General features: G+C 49.9%; 1 protein-coding gene across 7 annotated transcripts in view; it reads left to right on the plus strand.

Moving 5' to 3' along the window:
* The first annotated feature begins 2,239 nt into the window (after positions 1-2,239).
* PHF20 (PHD finger protein 20) overlaps positions 2,240-21,288 on the plus strand; it is a 147,053-nt gene continuing 128,004 nt past the window's right edge. For 6 of the 7 annotated variants that reach the window (XM_019550728.1, XM_019550725.1, XM_019550724.1 and 3 more), the window contains exon 1: positions 2,689-2,838. The gene's annotated coding sequence lies outside the window, so the exon portion shown is untranslated. Of the gene's footprint in view, positions 2,645-2,688; positions 2,839-21,288 lie in introns of those variants that run through there. The other variant, XM_019550721.1, reaches the window with a different exon arrangement.

Consider the following 21,288-nt stretch of genomic DNA (forward strand, 5'->3'; position numbering starts at 1 on the left):
TGATCCCTGCTGACTTCCAGCCCCTTGGGGAGGGGGCTGGACTTGATGATCTTCCAAGGTCCCTTCCAGCCCTAGTGTCTATGAATCTATAAGGAGCTGAGTCTATAAGGGCGGGTGGGCTGGCCTGTTGCACCTGGGGAGTTGGCAGATGCCGCTGAAGCCTTGATGACAGATGCCGAAGCGTCCAAGGCTGAGAAATGCCAAGATGTAGATGAAAAGTTCCAGGAAGACTAACATATTTCTTTTTGTGTTCCTTTTATTTGTGAGGGCTGGGCACCTAGGAATGAACTGTAGCCCTAAACACTGAATTACCTCACGGTTAGTGGTCACAGCCTGCAGTCGCAACGACCTTAAGGGCTGAGACTTGCCTGAGTTCTGTTTCCCTGTTTTGTGTTGTTCTTCATTTCTCTTCTGTGCATCAAGCTGTGACCGAATGATTTGAGGGCCAGCTCAGCTGCAGTCCCCTTAAGCCAGGCTTGGGACAAATCCAGGCACACAAGAGCAAAGAATAGAAGATAGCTCATTGAAAGCCAAGGGCACAATATACGCTGTAACAATGGGGTGGTGCTTGGAGGCGGTATAGGTGTGGTAGAAGCCCCAAGGAAGAACCAGAACCAGAACCAGCACATCTAGGACTGCATGCAGCAAAAATACAGCACCTCCTGACAAAGGCATATTCAACACTAAGATGTGGCAGACAAGAATTGGGTGACCTCCGCTGAGTGCTAGCAGTGGGTGAGTCTGTGTCCTCATGGCCCAGTTTCACAGGGTGCAGGGCTGCTGAGCCCCGTAGCCTTACCTACACTGTGCTGACAATAGGCACCAGAACAAATTATCTAAAAAGGCTGAGTAATCTCTCTGTCATTGCAAGTTTTTAAGGTTACAAGCAGATGTCACATTTTCCCCCAGGACCAAGTACAATTGTCCTTGTCAGTTGTCATGGGACAAAACCCCAGAAAAGATTTGTGGAATAAGTATTGTTTGTCCCAAAATATCATGAGAGATGTCTAAACAGTTGTCCCAGGACGACATCCTGGGACAAGCTGGCCAGCTGGTCTTCCAAGCATCCCACAACACAGTGGTTTAGCTCAGTTCCGAGCCCTCTTGAACTCTGTGAAGCCACTATAGCCCTGATTACAGAACTCTACTGCCCAGAGGTGACAGATGAGGGTGGCCACCTGGGGCCTATTAATGGGTCTGCATGGAGATTTGCCAGTGGTTTCATCCTCGCACCCACCCAAGATCAGCACTGAAGCCTACATCCACTGAATCCACTGAACCAAGAGCAAACCGTCTTCTCACCAGGTTATCTCCAGCCACCTAACTATCCAGCACCAAGGAGGTCACTGGATCTAGCTACCACCCAGGGACAAGTGCATCCTGTACCACCACATGCCCTTCAGCTTCCCTCCACTGTGCCCCAGCATGAAAGAGCAGGGTAGCAGCTAGCTGCAACTGGGAGGAGACAGTGGCTCTCAGAGCCATCCGGGGGCCTGGGGTCAGGCTGTGGATTGGATGCCACCAGGGGATAAACCAACGTTCCCAGAAGAAACCTATTTAATAAGACCCCAGGGTGGGCAATGCTAGTGCTTCTCCATTCAGTGCCTTGATGTGTTGTGTAGTTTCCCTCACAGTAAGCCTGGCTCCTTGACCCAGAGGCTTGTGTTCCCAGGATAAGATGATGCCCTAGGGCTGATGACCAGGGGTGGGAAGGCTGGTGCTGGGCACACTGCAGGGGCTGTACTGGGCAGCACTACTGGCAATGTGTAGGAGGTGCATTAGAGTACATGTGCACCCCCTGAGCATGGCAATGCTCCCCCTGCCAAAAGTGCTGCTGACAGTGCCTGTGGGCAGTCACTGATCACCTCCCACCCCCCCGCTGTCTGCAGGCGGTCCCTGATCACCGCTGGCTGCTGCTGACAGTGCTGGTGGTGTCTGCAGGTGGTTGCCAACTGCTGGTTGGCACTTGCTACTCCCCCGCCGATGCTGTGGCTGCCTGTGGGAGCTCCCTGCTTGCTGCCACCATGTTCCTGCCACCTGTGGGAGCTCACTGTGCCCTCCCCAGCCTCTGGGGGCATTTGGCATTCATGGGCAGTGCCCAAGTGTTGCCAGGTCTTAAATTTGAAATTATTGTATTGAAAGCTAAAAACTATCATACATTGAAAAACATGCAAATAAGGCTTCTTCTTATTTACTTTATATTGCTCACTGTCTCAACGAGTGAGAACTGGGCCATCAAAGTTGAAGCATTTATTTTGAGACAAGCAATTATAAGGAAGTGCTGATAAACCCAGAAGTCAGTTACAGCTCCCTGAGAGTGACTTGGGTTTTGCATATGCTGCACCAATTAGCTGCTTCAAAAATTACTGTACATTTTGAACACTTTTAAGGTTGCTAATCCTACGTTCTACGAGGTTGAAGTTCTCGAACAAATAAGAGCATCTCTGTACACCCGCCGGCTCCAGCGCCTCCCTTCACCCCGCGATCACCCTGCGGTCCCGCCCCGAGGCCCGCCTCGCTCCCTCCTCCGCGGGGAGTCGGGAGGCCGCAGCCGTGGCGGCCATTTTGTTGCGTTGCTCGGCCGGTGGCGCGGGCGCAGGGCCGGGCGTTCTCGTCTCTGCAGTTTGTCCGTGCAGATTCTTCGGTAAGGAGCCGGCAGCGTCTGGGGCTCGTCCAGCCCCTTTCCTGCGCCACGGGGCCGATCCCGACCCGCACGCACCGCCCCCACAAAGGGGGGAGGGGAGGACTGGACCGGGCTGGGCGCTGCTCGGGGCCTCCCTGACGGCTGCGGCCCGCGCGCCGGGCCGCTCGGAGCTGCCGCGGCGGCTGCGCGGACAGGTGAGAATGTGCGGCCCGAGCGCAGGCGGCGGCGGGATTGGGGCCCGGTCTCGCCGGGCGCTCCCGCAGAGCCCGCGCTGCTGCGGCTTCTTCCCACGGCCCCTGCGAGCGCTGGAGGCGGCGCGGCCGCGCTGCGGCTGGCAGTTCTTGCAGCCCTGTTGCTGCTCCCTGCCTCCCGCGCCCGGCGGCTGCCCAGCAGCAGAGGGGCGAGCGCGGCGCGAAGGGTCCCACTGCGGCGAGGCACGAGGCGTGGCGTTACTGGCACAAAGACTCTTTTCCCCCTCTTCTGGGGTGACGTCAGCGGGAAGGGATGTTTTGGGGGTAAAATGGAGCCTGTTTGGAAAGTTTGTAAAACCGGCCCGTGCTTTTCCACTTAAGTGCAGAGGAGGAGGGCGGCAAAAGCAATCTAAGATCCGCCCCGCGGCTCCTTTGAGCAGGGTATTTGTGAGAACGGGGCTTCTAGTGACAAAAACGCAAACTGGTGCCTTGCACGTTTAATTTTCCTTACACCTGTTTTTGTGCAAAGAACCTAGCTATGCATTGCAGCACCTACCTATGGTCCCTTGTTAGAGTGGACCAGTACACCAAGTAAGTTCTAGTTTCTAGAACAGTGGGTTTCAACCTCTTTTTCATTTGCAGACCCCTTTGAATTTTAAGTGTGGATATTTACTTTTGATTCATCAGTCATCTTTTGCAGGCCCCTTCGACAGGCTGCAGACTCCTAGGGGTCTGCAAACCACAGTTTGAAAATGGCTGTTCTAGAAGACTTTAATAAATTAAATTGCAACCAAAAATGAGTTGGATTACAGAACAAAAAGGGCATTCAGGCAAGTTTTTAATCTGCTCAGGCAAGGCATCCTAATTAGTTTTTTAGGCGGGCTAGTTAAGAATTGAAGCTGATTGGCAGTAGTGTCTGATACAAGGTATCGCTGAACCAAGAGTTCTTAGAGGGGTTTGTTTTCGGGGTTTTTTGAAAAAAAATATTTAGAAAGCAGTATGCATCCTTTAATTTAGCTCTGAATAATTAACTCCTCACTTTGGAAAACCATGGAAAAATGCCTCTGCCCTTGATTTATTCTGATTCCAGATTTTTAAAGAAACTTGAACATAAGTTTTAACACTTTTTTTCAACCACACTTACATTATTGGTAGAGTGGGTAAATTAAACCAAGATGGATTGTCATTTACATTTTTGAAACATCCATGTGATATGGAATTTTAGGTAGTGTGTGATATTGTGCAGTATACCAAAAAAATGCAGCTCTATTTGGAGGCAAGTATTTTGTAATTTTACTTAATTGAAACTTACCAAGTTTGAAGTTAGATTTAATGGCTGCTTGCAGACATGTCTGAACCTCCCCCCCAACCCATGCTTTACTGGAAGCAGCAGTGCATTATTTTGACCTGGCTGCTGCAGCATCTGTATAGATCAGGTGCTTTAGCAGGGCCTTGTTGCTTTTCTCTAAAGCTGATTCAATAGGCTATTAGGTAGAAGCCCCAAAAAGCCACGCTAAAGCACCCAATCTATACAGATGCTGCAGAGCTGGGTTGAACTAATGTGATGCCTCTTCTAGACATGTGCTGGGCTTAGTGCAGGAGTGCGCAGAGTTTAAAGTGTGTGTCTTGGGTTTTATTGTTTGCTTTTTTTTTTCCATATCTGCAAGCAGCCAGTGTTCTTTTCCTGTTACTTGTCTATTGTTAGTGGGTTTTTTTCCTCAGTGGAAATAAGACTGTTTACTTCAATCATTTTTTAGAGTAAATTGTTCCAGGTTGCAAGTCTTCATTTGTGAATAAGTATGGATTCATTATTACACGCTTGTCTGCATGCAGGTAGTAACTGTAATAAAGGAAGTCTTACGCTATACCAGATGCCCATTTTTCTTTGTCTTGATCACATTCTCTGTGTTCTTTCCCTGAAAATACTTCTTACTCTAGTTCTCTCAGTTCTTTGTTGATCTCTTAAACATTTGTATTTGACATAAATGAGAACTTGTTAGATTTCTTGAACTTGCGATTCCCAGGAACAAAATAGTAATTTTGAATACAAAACAAGATGACATGGACCATATAGTTTGGAATACACAAACTGTATGGATTGCCATTAGTTTGTAGGCTTCATTTTATAAAATGAGGGTTCATAGCTATCTGCTTGGTGGAAGTGTGTGGGGAAGCAAGCATGTTGCAGGGGTGATAATGAGTCTTCAGTCTTAGCTCTAGTTATTCACGGTCCTTGTAAGGGGGGTGGTACACAGCTGTCTGGGCCAAACGTGCTTCTCCAGCAAAATGTATGATCTATATCTTAAGTCACCAACACAATTGTATTACGTAAGTACTAGTAGCAAATGAGTGAAAATAGTAATTTTATGATGCTGTCTTCTGGGGGGGGGAATGGCCTGCCCACACGTGGTGCCCCATGCTGTAGCTGCTTGCAGCCTGCATGGGGCTGCCTGTGCCTGCTCCGGACAGCCCCGTACAGGCTGTGAGCAGCTGCAGCGTGGGGCGCTGGCCGTGGGGTGGGGCAGGGGCCGCTTCCCCCCCACACTCAGCTTTTCCCTGAGCTCCTTCCCTGTGCAGAGAAAAGCGGCCCCTCGCCTACCCCATTGCCAGTGCCTTGCTGCAGGTGCTCGTAGCCTGCATGGGGCTGTCTGGAGCAGATACAAGCAGCCCCAGGCAGGCTGTGAGTGGCTGCAGTGCCAGGCATGGGGCAGGCAAGGGGCTGCTTTCTTTCCTTCCCCTTCCCCCCCGGTGCTTAGCACTAGCTTGTAACCCAGCCCGACTGCCGGGGGGGCAACGGGGGTGGGTTACAAGCTGGTGCTCGGTGCTGGGGGGGAGGGGAGAGAGAGAGAGCGAGCAGCCCCTCGTCTGCCACATGCCTGGTGCTGCAGCCACTCGCAGCCTGCCTGGGGCTGCCTGTGCCTGCTCCGGACAGCCCCGCCTGGGCTGTGAGCGCCTACAACGCTGGGTGCCGGCCATGGGGCAGGTGAGGGGCCACTTTTCCCCGTGTTCAGCACCAGCTGCTTCCCTGCTGGCAAGCAGGGGGTTGGGGCTGTGCACTTCCCCCTGCCTGTACCACGGGGCTGTGGGCACTGGGTGTGAGTAGGTGGGGATCCAATGGAAGCACGGGGCCCACACTTTGGGCCCCACCGGCACTGGCCCTGGGACACGAGTAGAGTGGCAGGAGTGCAGGGTCCCAGGTGGCAGGGGCTCTATGGAGCTGGGCCAGCTCCCTCCTCCCTGCTGGTGCAGCCCAGCTCCACAGACCCCTGCCAGCATGTGCTCTGCTCCGGGCCCCACTGGTGCTGGCCCTGGGACATTGGTCCCAAGATGGTGACCAGGGGGTGGGGCACCTGTCAAGGGGCGGGGCTACCCATGCAGCTCTCAGTAGCTTGCCAAAACTGGGTAAGTGGCCCTCTGCTCAAAATAATTGCCCACCCATTTGCTAAAACTAGGGCTTTAAACTAAGGCTGCTGTGGGATGGGCAGTATATAAACAGTTCTAGCCCAGCTCATGTCAGCCACATTACTAATAACTTGGGCAGCCCAAGAAAAGGTCTCACTTCACCCTGTGGGGAAGCATGGGACTTCTCATGCCAGACTCAACTGCCTACACACGAATGCTAGGAGCTTGGGAAACCAGCAAGAGGAACTGCCCTTCTCTTATGTGAAAATGACTGTGACCTTGTAGGGATAACAGGCCTTGGTGGGACTCACCCTCCAAAGCAACAGACCAATCACAGGTAAATACCTTATATAGGAGAGACTGTCTTGGGAAGGGGAGGTCAGTTCACTTCCCTGCAAATTGAGTTTTCTAACCAGCAAGAGTGTTTTGAGATGCTCTGAGTCGAAATAAGAGGAGAACATGGGGAGGGGGACATTCTTGTAGGAGTCTACTATAGGCCTCCCCACCAAGAGGAAGAACTTGATCGATTCGGTAGGGAACTGGTTGAAGCTGTGTGCTACCAATGCAAATTTGTCATGGGGGACTTCAACTTCCCTGACATCTCTTGGGATGAGTGCACACCCAAATCTGACAGTTCACGCAATTTTCTCACTTGCATTGATGACCTCTACTTAACACAGGAGGTCTATGGGCCAGCTAGGGGAGAGGCATTGCTTGACCTGGTCCTGGCCAAAGGAGAGGACCTGGTGAGTGATCTGAGGATCGAGGGGAAGCTTGGTGACAGTGACCGTGATTTGGTCACCTTCTCAGTTCACTGAAGAGCAGGCAAATCCCTCAGTAAAACAAATCCTTAACTTTGGGAAGGCTGACTTCTGCAAACTCGGAGATTTGGTTAGCGAGGCAATTAGCGGCCATACCCCCTCTAGACAAGGGAGTACATGAGGAATGGTCATTTCTCAAGAACATAATCCTTGAGGCCCAGGGGAAAGCCATTCCATCTTGCAAGAAATGTAATCAACTGGCAAGGAAGCCCCTTGGCTGAACAAGGTACTGTTGGACCTCATTAAACTCAAAAAGAGAAGCCTACTCCAGTTGGAAAACAGGAAGCATCGCCAAAGAAGAATACTCAGCACTTGCCCGTGCCTGTACAGAGCAGTCCAGAAAAGCCAAGGCACAAACCGAACTCAGGCTAGCTGCCCACCTAACAACAACAGTGCCTGCCTGGCGCACCACGCTGCTCCACGTCTCCACTAGACTCTGCTCTGGGACTTTCGATCAACTTGCCGGGACTGAGCTATATGCAGCAGGGGAAGTGGAAGTTGCTTTTGCAGCAAGGGGAATCTGGTGGAGAAAGTAAGCATGTATGGGGGTAGCCTCAGTGGTAAACCCAAAATGTTTGGGAAACAGATTTACATGATTGGTTTTCAGAAGTACAAAATATGATACAACATGCTGCTTGCAGATGTTAAAAAAATAAGCAAAAAAGTAGCTTTAAATTCTGTGTGCACCCATGCTGAACCCAGCACATGCCCAGGAGAGGCAGCATGTTAGTTGGACCTGGCTCATCTGAAGTCTGTACAGATCGGGTGCTTTAGTGGGGCTTTTCTGGCACTTTTTCCTAATAGTTGGTTGAATCAGCTGTTAGATAAAAGTGTCAAAAAGTCCCATTGAAGCACCTGATCTATACTGACCCAGCTTCGCAGTGTCTAAGTACTGCACTGCTGCTTCTGGTAAAGCAGTTTTCTTGGTTGGTTGTTTTATTATTAAACATGAGCAAACAGCCATAGTTTCCCTTTCTTTAATTAACGTTGCAAATCTTCTAAGTATTTAATAGGTCTCTGGTGAATGTAATACAAGCTGAATTCTACCAAAATCGGTGGTGTTGCTTTTCTTAAATCTTAAAATTATGAACTGTTAGTTTCAGAGACTTCTGTAGTAGTCTGCTCTGAAAAGTCCTGTCTGCGCTGTCTCCTCCCCCTCCCCCCCAGTTGAACAAATAATGTTCCCAATTCTTAAAATGGATCTTAAACATTTTCTTTCTGCTGTTGTAGAAATCAGGACATCATCTGAGTAATCACAACCTTTTCATAGTTTGTAATAGACGCTATTGTTTAAGGAGAAACTTATCAGTTTTTATTTTTAAAACACTGAGTCCACCAAGTTCTTAGTGGTGGCAGATGACAGAGCAAAGAGTAATGATTTTAAATTGCAGCAAGGGAGGTTTTGGTTGGATATTAGGACAAAATTTCCTAGTAGGTAGGTGGTGAGGCACTGGAACAACTTACCCAGAGAGGTGGTGGAATCTCCATCCTTGGAAGTTTTCAAGACTTGTCTAGACAAAGCCTTGGCTGGAATGATCTAGTTAGGCATGTTTCTACTTTGAGCAATGGGTTGGACTAGATGATCTTCGGAGGTCCCTTCCAACCCTAATTTTCTAAGATTCTAAGTTAGTGTTAAGGATATTTTTATGCCTTTTCGATGAATACAGCTGGACTTTCAGAAGATCTTTACATTAAACCAGAACGGCTAAAGGAAAGTATTCAAATATACATTATATTTGACTAGAAGACGGTGGTCCAACCTTTCTCAAGGGCCCCAAGGCCTACCACACCAAGGTCCCTGCCCTACTGGAGCTTTGCAACAGGTATGAACCTCTTGCAGTCCCAGCAGAGCCTGTTAAGTTGCCAGTTCCTGCAGGCAATACAGGTTCAACTGTAGCTACCACTGCCACTCTCCCTAAGAAAAATATGAAGTGTTTGTTGTTGGACACTCTATCCTGAGGAGGACTGAGGGGGCAATCTGCCACTCCGGCCCCTTAGCCTGGGAATTCTGGTGCTTCCCGGGAGCCCGTATCCAAGACATTGTGGAGAAGATCCCTGAGATCCTCTGGCCCACTGACCACTACCCTATGCTCCTTATCCATGTGGGCATGAATGACGGCTTAGAGCTCTCCCAGCCAGGTCATGAAGCACTACAGGGATTTGGGAGCGGGGCTTAAGGGATTGGGGGTGCAGGTGGTGTTTTCATTGATCCTCCCAGTATCAGGCTACGGGCTGAGGAGGGAGAGGAGGATCAAGGTAGTGAACCAAAGACTGTGGCGCTGGTGTCATCGAGAACGCGTAGGCTTCCATGACCACAGTCCGCTCTTTGGTGAGAGAGGCAGCGAGCTTCTGGGAAGGGACGGCTTCCACCTGTCTTTGCTGGGGAGGAGGCTCTTCTCAGCCATCCTGGCTGACCTGCTTCACCAGGCTTTAAACTAAGCCTGCCAGGGAATGGGGGGACTACTGCCACTGCTGGCCTACTGAGCAACCCTTGCAAAGCTAGCAGGCCAAGGCACTTAAGGGAGCCCACCCCTGCCCCAGCCCTGGAGTGAGCTGTAGGCAAGGCAAGGGCCCCCAAAGGGACTCTTGCCTGCCTGTACACAAATGCTGGGAGCTTGGAATAAACAGGAGGAACTTGTCCTCCTGCTTAACACAAATAATTATGATGTCATAGGGATAATGGAGACCTGGTGGGACTCCACCCATGACTGGACCACAGGTATAGATGGCTATACCCTTTACAGTAGGGACCAAGTGGACAAAAGGGGCAGAGGTGTAGCTCTCTATGTCAAGGAAAGCTACGCATCCCTGCAGGCCAACATGGGCACCCAGGGTGGACTCCTGGAGACCCTTTGGGTCAAAATCCATGGGCAACACAGCATGGGGGACATAATGGTGGGAGTCTACTACAGACCTTCTACCTAGGATCAAGTGCTTGACCAGGAGTTTGCCAGGGAATTGGCTGAGGCTGCACGTTCCTGGTGCGTGGCTGTTATGGGAGACTTTAATTACTGTATTTTCGCCCATGTAGTCCGTGGGCTATATAAGTTTTTACAAACATGACGGATGAGTACAGGCTACACAAGGGTGCGGGCTATGCAGAGTCTTTAGAACAGGCTTTAATGAAAATTAAAACTGCGCTGTGCCCCCGTGTCCCCAGCTGAAGGCTGATGTCATGGTGGCGGCGAGCCCTGGTGGGATTGGATTGAGTGGAGCTTGCAGGAGTGGGGCTGCCTCACCCCACCCCCGCTCACAGCTGCTCATCCCTTCCGTCCCCTGCAGCAATTAGCACCACTTTTAGCTGGCAGCTGTGCCCTGCAGAGCCTGAGCTTGTGGCTATGTTTCGGGGGGGTGGCTGCAGGTGGGTGGTGAGAGTCTTTAGAACAGCCTTTTAGTGAAAATTAAAACTGCACTTGTCCCAGGCTGTGGGCTGGTGTCATGGCGGCGGCGAGTCCTGACAGGATTGGCTTGAGTGTGGGGAGCGGGGCTGCCTCCCCCCTCCTCACAGCTCCTCCTCCCCTCCCCTGCAGCAATTAGCACCATTTTTAGCTGGCTCCGGCTCCGGCTTTGGCAGCCGTGCCCAACAGAGCCTGCATTTGCGGCCGTGTCTCGGGGGTTGAGCCGAGGCTGTTTGGGGCAGGCAGTGGGGCTAGGAAGGGGTCATGGGGGAGGAATCATCCCAAATTTGCCATAGCCCCCTCCCAGTACCACCACCACACAGCCCAGCCCAGCCCCCAGCAGAGCCTACGCTTGTGGCCATGTCTCGGGGGGCAGCTGCAAGTAGGTGGTGATAGCTCGGTCCCTGCACACCGGCAGTGAGCTCCCGTGGCCGGGGCCAGCACCTTTCAGGCTTAATAGGCTTAAAAGAATGCATGGGTGCGGTCTATACATGGACTATTTTCCAAAAATACAATTTTCCACAGATTATACATTGGTGCGGGTTATATTAGTGTGTGGGCTATATGCGAGAAAATATGGTACTGGACATCTTGTGGGAAGAGCGCTCGGCCAAATCCGAGGGTTCACTAAGCTTTCTCTCTATCTAGATGAGCTCTGTATGACACGGGAAGTCTACGGGCCTATGAGAGGTAAAGTGCTGCTTGACCTGGTTCTGGCAATGGGGGGGCGACCTAATCGGTGACCTAATGATCGCAGGGAGGCTGGGTAACTGACCACGAGCTGATCACCTTCACTATCCACTGTAAAGGTGGCAAGTCAGTTGGCAATACAGAAATCCTTGACTTCAGGAAAGCTGACTTTGACAAGTTCAGGAGGCTTGTCAGTGAGGCCTTAGGGGATGATGTCCCTAAGGGGTGGGGAGTTCAGCATGAGTCATTGTTCCTTAAAGGAGCGATCGTGGATGCACAAGCAAAGTCTATCCCATCACGGAGGAAAGGCAGCAAAAGGGCACAGCAGCCTTCTTGGTTCTTCAGGGAACTAGCAGACTCCTGTGGCTAAAAAGAAAGACCTCCAAAGGATGGAGGATGGGATCCACCTCCAAGGAGGAATATTCTGCACTGGTCTGGACCTGCAGGGAGTGAATCAGGAAAGACAAGGCTGTGATGGAACTCCAACTAGCTACAGCTGTGAAGGACAATAAAAAGTCCTTTTTTAGATGTATGGGGAGCCAAAGGAAAAGCAAGGGCAACATTGGATCCCTGCTAAACCAGATGGGACAACTGACAACTGATGCCCAGGAAAAAGCCAATTTGCTAATTGGGTACTTTGCATCCATCTTTCACCAGTCCCATGGGATGCCCCTGCCCATTATGGGACAGGGATGCCTGGGTGAGGGTGATTCCCTGCTGACCTGGTGAAGGAACACCTTGAGAGGCAGGATACCTTCAAGTCAGCTGGCCCCGACAGTTTACACTCCAGCGTATTCAAGGAGCTGGCAAGCATCATAGCCTAGCCTCTAGCATGGATCTTTGAGAACTCCTGGTGCTCTGGTGTAGTGCCCAAAGACTAGGCCAGTGTCATGCCTATCTTCAAGAAAGGGAGGAAAATGGATCTGGCAAACTACAGGCCTATCAGCCTGACCTCTATCCTGGGGAAGGTCTTAGAAAAGATTATCAAAGAGGCCATTCTTAACAGACTGGCTGATGGCAACATCCTGAGGGATAGCCAGCATGGGTTTGTCATGGGTAGGTCTTGCTTGACCAGTCTTATTTCCTTTGACGACCAGATGACCTATTACCTGGACAAGAGGGAAGAGATTGATGCCATATATCTTGACTTTAAAAAAGGCTTTGATCTGGTATCCCATTATCACCTCTTGGCAAAACTGGCTAACTGGCCTCAGCCTCACAGCAATCCATTGCTTGGGAATTGGCTCCATGTTAGGACCTAGAGGGTGGTGGTTGACAGAAGTCAATTGTCATGGTGCCCTGCGACCAGTGGGGTCCCTCAAGGCTCTGTCCTTGGGCCTACACTATTTAACATCGTCATTAATGATGTGGACATTGGTATCAGAAGCGGACTGACAAGTTTGCCGTTGACACCAAAATCTGGGGTAAAGCGTCCATACCTGAGGATAGGAGGGTGATCCAGGCTGACCTTGACAGGCTCAGGAAATGGGTGGATGAGAACCTGATGCTGTTTAACATCAAAAAATGCAGAGTTCTCTACCTTGGGAAGAAAAACCTTCAGCATGCATATAGGCTCGGCAGTGGCTAGCACTACGGATGAAAGGGACTTGGGGGTCGTGATTGAAGGCTCATGTTCATCTTGTGGTCAGTGTGATGCTGCAGCATGCTTACAGGCTTGGCAGTGCTACACGGGCTAGCACTATGGATGAAAGGTACTTGGGGGTCATGATTGATCACAAAATGAACATGAGCCTTCAGTGTGATGTGGCTGCTAGTAAAGTGAGCAAAACACTGGCTTGCATCCATAGATGCTTCTTAAGCAAATCCCAGGACATCATTGTCCCATTGTACTTGGCCTTGGTGAGGCCACAGCTGGAGTACTGTGTCCAGTTTTGGGCTCCACAATTCAAAAAGGATGTGGAGAAGCTTGAGAGAATGCAGAGGAGAGCCACGTGCATGATCAGAGGTCAGGAAAACAGACCTTATGATGAGAGACTGAGAGCCATGGGACTTCAGCCTGGAAAAGCGCAGGCTCAAGGGTGATCTGGTGGTCACCTATATACGTTTATCAGGGGTGCTCACCAGGATCTGGGGTAATGTCTGTTCACCAGAGCACCCCAGGGTATGACAAAGTAAAACGATCACAAACTCCTCTTTCAAGCTGGACAGAAGGAAGAACTCTTTACTGTCTGAGTCTCCAAGGTTTGGAATAAACTGCCATCGGAGGTGGTTCAAGCACCTATTTTGAATGCCTTCAAGAGATGTTTGGATGTTTATCTTTCTGGGATCCTATGATCCCTGCTGACTTCCTGCCCTTTGGGCCGGGGGCTGGACTCAATGACCCCTGAGGTCCCTTCTAGCTCTAATGTCTATGAATCTATGAAATACTATAAAGATCTTAAAGCAAAGTTTCTTAGTATAGTGGGTACTGTACAATTGCATTTGGCAATTTGAGTAGGAGAGGTTTGCTTTATTGGTGATCCTGGCATTCAAGAAGTGGGAGGGGACAGTACTAGGCCCCAAGCCTGATCCTAGCACTTTGGGCAAGGAGGGGGTGGGGCCGGGCTTGATTCAGTCTGTGAACCAGCCCCATGTCACCCATCTGACCAATGGGGACCAAAAGCTTGAGCACCAATGATCTAGTCTGTGTCTTGGATCATATGGTCCATTCATAGCATCTACCAAGCAGGCTGTTGCCTACAAGAGCTTATACCCTTTTGAATTAGTCTCTCAGGTGCCACCCTACCCTGCCTTCTACTTTGCTTGATGAAAATTGACTGGTGGTAGCTTTAGTTTTAGTGGAAGAGGAATAAGCTCCTGTGGGCTAGCTTTTGTTTACCTTGGGGGAGGAACCTGGGCATAGTAAGTTACTACAGAGTAGCTATGTAAATCTCTATTCTTGTTTAGCTTGCTGTAAATTGGTTGTGAATTGTGTCTTTTGAAGTTCCACTGTTTATAGTTGCACATAATTTGAATTTGTTCTGGGTTCTTTAGTTCACACCACTGATACCATTCTTATTTGTTGTAAGGTAAAATAAATGCAAAATTGCAATTTGTGTTTAAAAACTGATTTCTTCATATTGGCAGAAATGTGGAATGTAGAAGGTTTAACCCTGCCCCCACTTCCTTGCAGAGGTACAGGCAATCTTCGAGTTGCAACATTTTGCACTTAAAATGTTTTTAAAATTGACACCCTGTTTTGACTTTCTGACATCAGTTTTGACTGCACAATGCTTGATGTTACGTGACGCCACACCAGTGAACATGTTCGCTGCATTCACCCATCTCCCTAGAGAGCATCTGTCCAAACTTCCTTGGACACTTTATTAAAGAAAGCAGACGGGGCTTCTGAGGAACCTGTAGCCAAGACTCCTGAGAAGACTCCAGCCAAAAGCTTTTTAAAAAGTCCAGCAACTGCATCGAAGAGCTCTGACTCAGGAAGTGCATGGGCAAACCAGAGGTAACATTCTTCTCGACTTGGTCTTGGCCAAAGGAGACAAGTTGGTGAGAGACTTGAGAACAACTACTTTGCTTTGGTATTTCAATGGACTAAGGGGAAAATCATGCTAGATGAGGTTCAGAACGGGCATGGTGGGAATGACCACCTTCCTACTGTTGACGTTGAGCTGGTGCATGATCAATTAGAAAAGTTAGACATTTACAAGTCAGCAGGATGGGATGAACTTCACTCGAGAGTACTGAAGGAGCTGGCTGAAGTCATCATAGGACCTTTGACGAAACTCTTCTAAAACTCATGGCGCTTGGGGGAAGTCCCTGAAGACTGGAAGAGTGCCACTGTTGTGCCCATATTCAAAAAGGGGAGGAGGGAGGACCCGGGCAATTGTAGGCCAATTACCTTAACTTCTACAGGCAAATCCTGGAAAAATTCATAAAGGAGTCTATGTGCAATATGCTTGCAGAAGGTAAGATTCTGAGTGACAGCCAGCATGGGTTTGTCACGGGCAGGTCTTGTTTTACCAATCTCATCTCCTTCTATGACCAGATAACTCGCCACCTGGATAAGAGAGAGGAGGTCGACATTGTATACCTAGACTTCCAAAAGGCCTTTGACCTGGTATCCCATGATGTTCTCATGGGAAAATGGGAGGATTGTGGGCTTGACTGCTAGACAGGTGGGTAGGAAGCTGGTTGTGGGGTAGGACCCAGAGAATTCTAATGAATGGATCTATTTCATCCTGGTGACAAGTGGCCAGTGGCGTCCTTTAGGGGTCCATGTTTGGTCCAGTGCTTTTCAACATCTTTATCAATAATTTGGATATGGGGGTGAAGAGCTCACTGGCCAAATTCGCAGACAATGCCAAGTTATGAGGAGGTGTGGTCATGCTGGAAGCTAGGCTGCAGATACAGGCAGACTTAGGGTAGCAAGTTGGGCAGATCTGAACCAGATGAAGTTCAACACTGAGAAGTGTAAAGTGCTCCATCTTGGGACTAACAGTCCCCAATGTACTTACAGGCTTGGTGGTGCCACCACGACTGAAAGAGACTTAGGGCAGTAGGGCAAACCAGTACTTTGGCATGCCATCAACTGATGCTTCTCAAGCAAAACCAAGAAAGTGATTCTTCCACTTTTCTGAGCATTAGTGAGACTGCAGCTGGAGTACTGTGTCCAATTCTGGGCACTGCACTTCAACAAGGACAACATGGAAAGGCTTGAGAGAGTCCAGAGAAGAGGCACCCATATGATCAGAAACTTGCAAGGCAAGCCATATGAGGACACGCTGAGGGACCTGGGCTGCTTCAGCCTAAAAAAGAAAAGGGTGAGAGGGGATTTGGTAGCAGCTTACTGTTACCTCAGGGGAATACATCAAGGGCTCAGTGAACAACTGTTCACCAGGGCACCCTTGGGGAGAACCAAGAGTAATGGCCACAAACTCTTGGGAGACCAATTCAGGCTTAACATTAAGAAAAACTTCTTCACAATTAGGGTGTCTAGGCTGTGGAATAAGCTCCCTCCAGAGGTGGTGCAATCACCTACCCTGGAAACTTTCAAGAGGAGACCTGGATGGTTGCTTGCTGTGAGTCACCTGACCCCAGTTGTCTTTCTTGCCTAGTGTAGGGGGGTTGAACCGGATGATCTTGCAAGCTCTCTTCCAGCCCCTTACAATCTGTGAAACAATCCTAACTCTACTAATTCCTCTCTTAAGTATGCTGTCTGTGTCACTGATGCCATCTCTTTTCTTCCATGCATCCTAGGATAAGTACAGATGGTCAAAAAGCCCGAGGCTGAATTGATTTCAGTCTTTGCAGTTTAATCTAAATTGCATAGATTGAACTGATAAGCATTAGAGGTGCAGTGATACATTGGTCCCATATCAGATTGCGACCAATATAAGGAAAATTGCCTGTATTGGCAACCGGCTTTTTATTGGCTGATGTGGCCAGTAAATGCCCTGGGTATGCGCAGCTGCAGCACAAGACGCAGGTGGCCAGGAGTGCAGCTCAGCAGCATGGAAAGCAGCTGGATCTAGCCGGTGAATCTGTTGTGAGGGAAGGGGTATGTGGCAAGGGGCAGATTGCGGCCCCAGGAGTGAGGGAGGGAGTGGAGCAGGGGCAAGGGCAAACGCTGCACAGCTGAGGCAGAGCTGGGGACCAAGTTGTGAGCAGCTTGTCTGGTGTGGGGCGGCTCCTGCTGCTACATGCACATGTGGGGGGCGTGTCCACAGATCTGCGTGCAGGTCGAGGGCAGGCTGCCCCTGTAGGCTGGGGATGGGGCTGCGCCAGACTCTTCCCAGCATGGGGCTGGGCTGGACTGTGCTCGGGGTGGGTGGTGGTGGTACTGGGAAGGGGCTATGGCAAATTTGGGATGATTGCTCCCCCATAACCCCCTCCTAGCCCCACTGCCTGCCCCAAACACAGCGCCGGCTCAACCCCCTTGTTGGGAAGAGCCTCGCATAGCCTTGGTGGCAGCCTGCTCCCACCCCACGTATATATCTGGGAGTATATGCCCCCCCATGCCCTCCTGGGGTGTGTGCAGCAATGGGAGCTGCCCTGTGCCCCCTGGCTGAGCCACTTGCAGCTCTGTCCATTGCTCCATCCTGATTGTACAGCCCCAACCCTGCTCCCTCCCTCACTCTGGGGGCCTCTACCTGCTCCCCATGCCCCTTTCACCCCCCTTCACCGCTTGCCCCACAACAGACTTACCAGCTGGGCACCACAGATTCATAGATGATGCGGCAGAAGGGACCCATGTAGATCTTCAACTCCAACGCCCTGCCCTGGGCAGGAGAGAATACTGGGCTCATATGATCCCAGCTGGGTAATTGTCAAGCCTTCTCTTAAAGACCCCAAGGTAGGAGCCAGCACCACTTCCCTTGGAAGTTGGTTCCAGATTCTAGCTGCCCTGACTGAAATAGTGTCTTCTAATGCCCAGCCTGAACCTTCTCTCAGACAATTTATGGCTGTTATTCCTTGTTACTCCGGGAGGTGCTCAGGTGAACAGGGTCTCTCCCATTCCCCGCTTGTACCCCCTGGTAAGTTTTTATAGATGGCCACCAGGTCCCCTCTCACCCTTCTCTTGTGAAGGCTGAACAGGTTTGGGTCCCGTAGCCTCTCCTTATAGGGTCTGCCCTGCTGCCCCGGGTCATGCTACTGGCCCTCCTCAGGACCCTCTTGATGCTGGCCATATCCCTCCTGAAGTGTGGCGCCCAGAACTGGACACAGTACTCCACTGGTCAGGCCACAGTTGTTGCATAGAGGGGTCATAGATCATCTCCTTGGCCCTGCTTGTGATGTATCTGTGGATGCATGACAATGTGTGGTTGACCTTACTGACCACATCCTCACATTTGCGGTTCACATTCATTTTGGAATTGATAATGACTCCAAGATCTCTTTCTGCCACTGTGCTTTTGAGAAGGGAGTTCCCTAGCCTATAGGTATTGTGGAAGAAATCAAACTTTGCGTTGTGGTTGAATCAACACTGACAGAGCCAGCTTTTCTTTATTTAGGGCTATACTGTGATCACAGGGAGAATTCCACACAGGAAGGGGAATCACCCTTGTCTGTTTCAAAGGATTTCTTGCACTCTGTAAGTTTACAAGCATATTTATACTTAAGACAGAGAAAAAGGAAAAAAAAAAATACGACGGACAGTAACTCACTGATCGTTAACACACAGACGTACAGGCTGTTTACTTAAAGAAGAGTGAAACACTGTGCTTATAGAAATAGTTATCAGTTTCTGGTTTCTCAGAAAGAAGAATAAACAACATCCGTACACAGGGTGATATATCATAGATAACAAATTCTACAATGCTTTGTTTTTTATCTCAGAATATTTACCAAAATAAGCAGTATCAGCACTTCTGGTTTCTGTCTGTTTTTTTTCTAATCAAATAGGTCAGAAGCCCAATTCAATTACTCCTGCAGTATGTTGCTGGTTTTTACTGCCCAAGTGCAGTACCCTGCACTTGTTAGTATTGAATCCCATCCTATTCTCATTCGCCCACCGCTGTAACCTGTCTAGGTCCAGCTGTATCCTGTCCCTCCCTTCTAGTGTGCCCACCTTGCCCCCAATCTTGGTGTCGTCAGTGAATTTGAACAGGGTGCTTTTCATCCCCTCGTCCAAGTCACTAATAAAGAGATTGAACAGTGCTGGCCCAAGGACTGAACCCTGGGGGACTCCACTGCCCACATCTCTTCAGGTTGAATATGACCCGTCCACCACCATTCTCTGGGTACAGCCCCTCAGCCAATTTGTGACCCATCTGACTGTAGGCATCACTGCCACAGTTGCCTAGCTTTTTATTGCGAATGGGGTGGGAGACTGTGTCAAAGGCGTTCCTAAAGTCTAGAAAGACTACATTCATCGCAACACCTGCGTCCAGTGATTTTGTGACCTGATCGTAGAAGGCAATCAGGTTGGTCTGACAGGACCTGCCACTAATGAACTTATGCTGGTTGTCCCTGAGCATCATCCTCCCCTTGTGCTCCTAGTAATCTTCTCAAAGGGCTTCCCCAGGATCGCAGTAAGACTGACGGGCCCATAGTTGCCCAGGTCCTCCCTACTCCATTTTTTGAAAATGGGGACCGCATTGGCATTCTTCCAGTCTTCTGGCACCTAGCCAGAGCACCACAAGTGCTTGTAAAGCCATGCCAGGGGCCCCTCAATATAACTCCTGCCAATTCCCTCAGCACCCTGGGGTGGAGAACATCTGGACTTACTGATTTGAACACGTCCAGCCCCTCCAGAAGTTCCCTAACTTGGTCCTACCTGACCCTAGGCCTAGCGGAGTCTCTTCTGATACCCTCCTGAATCTTGGTAGGGGAGTCCTGGTCCCTGCACAAAAAAATGGATGCAAAGAAATTGTTAAAAAGGTCTGCCTTTTCCTCTAGTGTAACCACCAGATTGCCTATCGTATCCTGCAGGGACCCCACATTACCCAGTGCTTTCTTCATATTCCTTATGTATTTAAAAAAGGACTCTTTTGTTGTCTTCGAGGTTAGCCCTTGTTCCATATCTGCCTTTAGCTTTCCTAACAGCCCCGCTACAAACCTGAGCGATGGAGGTATACTCCTCTTTGGTGATAGTCCCTTGCTTCTACTGGGTGTATGCCTCTTTTTTGGCTTTCAGGCATTCCTGAATGCCTTTGGTGAGCCAAGGGGCTTTTGAGCACTCTTGCCCCCTTTTATTTTCATTGGGACTGTCACCCCCTGGGTTCGGAGGATCGTCTCCTCAAGGAACGACCACTTGTCTTGGACACCCAGTTCCCCTACCTTCCAGGACTCCAGTGCCTCTCCTACCATTCCTCTCAACTCATTGAAGTTGGCCCTCTTGAAGTCAAGGACTGCTGCCTTGCTGCAGGCCCTTAACTCCCTGCACTGGATGGTGAATTCCAGTAGGTGATGGTCACTGTCACCCAGGTGGTCAAGAACCTGGAGTCCCCTCACCAGGTCATCCATCGCCTGTGGCCAGGACCAGGTCCAGGAGGGCATTCCCCCAGGTGGGACTGTGCACCTCCTGGGTTAAGTGGAGGTCCTGTATCTCAGCAAGAAACCTATGTGAGCAGTCCGACCTGGCTGACTACTCCTCCCAGCAGTTGTCCGGGTAACTTAGATCACTCATGACGACTACATCCCTTCCCTTAAGTGCTTCCACAAGCTGACCCGAGAATTTGCGGTTCATCTCTTTCCCCTTGGTTGGGTGGTCTGTAGTAGACCCCCACCATTAAGTCCCTTTCCCCACGACCCCCCTGTATTCTGATCCAGAGCACTTCAGCCTGCCCCTCTTCTGACCCCATCCTGTTAGTTGAGGACATGTATTGCTCTTTGATGTGCAGCACCACACCCCTGCCTTTCCTCTCCACCACTTTCCATGCTGCCCAGCTGCATATCTGAATCAGATAAGTTTCAGCTAATAAGGCTCATTAAAAATTGACCATTGGTATTGGGCCAAAAATTCTCTATTGGTGCACCCCTAATAAGTAAGTGAACGGATGTTCACTTCTGATTCTGGAAATACAGCCACGTGCCTGCAGAGGCCCAGGCCAGAAGCTGGGATGCTAGAGCACATTTCCCTGCTTGGCTGGAGAAGACAGCTTGGGCCAAGGCTAGCCTGCCCATCCTTTGAGTGGGGGAGGTTTGCAGGGGGAGGTGCAAAGCATCTGGGGTGCTGCGGGAGTGGGTTAACTTGAATCTGGATGGGATCTGCAATAAGTTTAATAAATATTTAACTTATGATAATACATCCATCCAGATTTAACTTAAACTGGTTTTGGCCGTTTTGGCTAGGGACAGAAGTTTACACCCTAACTGGTTTAATTGATCAGAAATTGGTTTATACCTGTAACAGAACAGAAATTCAGTGATATAGACCAGTTTCATAATGGTTGAAACTGATTTAAGATAAAGCTGGTTGAATGTAATATTAGACTTAACTGATTTAGGTCAAATCAGTTTGTGAAACTTCTGTCCCAGACCCCTTCCAGGTTTAAGGTAAAGCATGTTTTGCAGCCCTGGGCTGTGTTGTGTTGTGTTGTGTTGTGTTGTGTTGTGTTGTGTTGTGTTGTGTTGTGTTGTGTTGTCTACTCCAGAGAACAGGGCTGGTCCTGCCCCTCCTGTTCCCTAGCCAGAACAGTGAGGGCTGGCTTCACTGGCTGCCTCGCTGACCCCTCCTCCTCCCC

The sequence above is a fragment of the Crocodylus porosus genome, unplaced genomic scaffold, assembly GCF_001723895.1.
Source record: "Crocodylus porosus isolate Cpor-Errol unplaced genomic scaffold, CroPor_comp1, whole genome shotgun sequence".
NCBI lineage: Eukaryota > Metazoa > Chordata > Crocodylia > Crocodylidae > Crocodylus > Crocodylus porosus.